The sequence below is a fragment of the Plasmopara halstedii genome (genome assembly GCF_900000015.1).
Source record: "Plasmopara halstedii genome assembly, contig: Scaffold_816, whole genome shotgun sequence".
NCBI classification, from domain to species: Eukaryota; Oomycota; class Peronosporomycetes; order Peronosporales; family Peronosporaceae; genus Plasmopara; species Plasmopara halstedii.
Genome location: NW_020187732.1, coordinates 635,890 through 636,438, shown reverse-complemented (window position 1 = coordinate 636,438; position 549 = coordinate 635,890).

The window sequence follows — 549 nt, the reverse complement described above, 5'->3', positions numbered from 1 at the left end:
ATTTCAAGTCGGCACGACTTGGTTGGAATGCACACTCCAACAGCTCGTCGAGCGGGTCGGTGCCCCTGGCTCTCGGCTATGCTGAGGGCGAGGGAGCAAAGTTCCTAGCTGCTGAGCAGCATACAGATACACAACGGTGTTCTGACTGTAGAGACACCCGTCACCTTCGGAACGGTTGCCCCTGCGCAAGGCTGTCAAGGTTCTTCGAACCATCGCCCCAATGCCTTCCGAACGACACCACCTAGTAGGCGTGGGGCGACCTACTGGGAAAGAACTAAGTGCTGTTGAGCCTCTGGGAGGCATAGGTTGACAGGGACCAGCCTCGAAGAGCTCCGAGCTCTTGAACACAGAACGTGTATGCAAGACGGGCTTGCCGGTCGTGGAGGCGACCGTATAGGGCTTCGAGAAGCCATGGACGACCCACATATATTCCGGGGCGTCGAGCAATTATGCTCGATGTTTCACGATGGGAAGAAGTCAGCTGTATGCTGAGGCGCTGAAAGCGCGGTTGAGTGACTTTGTCACTGTTCGCCTAGCGACGGGGACACA